The 1,039-nt window shown below is 67.3% G+C and overlaps 1 protein-coding gene across 1 annotated transcript in view; it reads left to right on the top strand.

Moving 5' to 3' along the window:
• Nucleotides 1-617: 617 nt before the first annotated feature.
• Map3k1 (mitogen-activated protein kinase kinase kinase 1) overlaps nucleotides 618-1,039 on the top strand; it is a 60,011-nt gene continuing 59,589 nt past the window's right edge. The window contains exon 1 of the mRNA XM_055603402.1: nucleotides 618-668. The gene's annotated coding sequence lies outside the window, so the exon portion shown is untranslated. The remainder of the gene's footprint in view (nucleotides 669-1,039) is intronic.

Here is a 1,039-nt window from a genome sequence, read left to right as displayed (position 1 = left end):
TTCTGGAGACGTTAAATGAATTATTTTGTACCGGGTCCAGGCTTTTGTCTAAATGCAGGAGCGCTCTCTCCTTTCTCTGCGAGAGGATGCCCCTCTCACCCCTCCCCCATGCCTCAAGTCTTAATGTTTCACAGGATAAATCTAGAGATCCTGGGTCCTGAAAGATTACCTGTTCTTGACAGAGTAGCTGCGGGGGTGGGGGGAAGGAGCAGAGGCGGGTGAGATACAGGCGGCGTAGCAGCTCTACCCCGTTGAAAAGGGGTTGGAGAGAAAAAAAAAAAATCGCTAACACGTACATAAGTGCTCTTCTGTCCCCGGCACCTCTTCTGGAAAGCCTCTGGGGCAGGGGAGAGGCGGGGTACGCCGCACAGTGGAACCTGGGAGCGGCGGGGGTGGGGGACCGGAGAACCCGGCCCGTCACCTGACTGCCAGGAAGAAGGACGTGCAGCCCGGAGCATCTGAAGGGGGCGGGGAGAGACCTGCTTGGAAGATGGCAAGAGCCAGCGCTTCCTGGCACCGCGCTGGCTCCGTCCCCAGACGTGCCCTCCCGCTTTCGGTGGGAGCCTGCCTCCCCAGGGCTGGGGAGTAAACTCGGGCCGAGACCGGGGCCGGTCCCTCCGCGCCGCGGGTCGCCGGCGGAAGGGAGTCCCAAACCGGCGGCTTCAGAGGTGCGCAAGGTAGTGCAGGGAAGCCTGAGCAGTGTTCCTCGTGGCGCGAGGGCGGGACGACAGGTCTGCTGCGCTGGGACAAGATTAGGCGTCCCCGCGGCGAACGTCCGCCGCAGGCGACCAGCGCGGGCGCCACCTGCGCGCCGGGCGCGGACCGAGCCCGGTCGGAGTGCGCCGGACCCCTGCGCCCGCTAGGAAGCGCGAGGAGTGACAGGCTGTGAGTCCTCCGGCTCGCGCCCCCTCCCAGCGCCCCCGGCCCCGGCCAGCGGGAGGGCGGGCGAGGTCCCGCCGAGCGGCCGTGTCCCCCCGCGCCACCTGGACGGGGAGGCCGGGTCGCGGCGCACAGCGCCCCGCGCGGCCCCCACCCTCCC

The sequence above is a fragment of the Psammomys obesus genome, unplaced genomic scaffold, assembly GCF_907164565.1.
Source record: "Psammomys obesus unplaced genomic scaffold, mPsaObe1.curated_primary_1811, whole genome shotgun sequence".
In the NCBI taxonomy this organism is placed as follows: Eukaryota; Metazoa; Chordata; class Mammalia; order Rodentia; family Muridae; genus Psammomys; species Psammomys obesus.
This window is presented reverse-complemented; position numbering and strand designations above follow the sequence as displayed.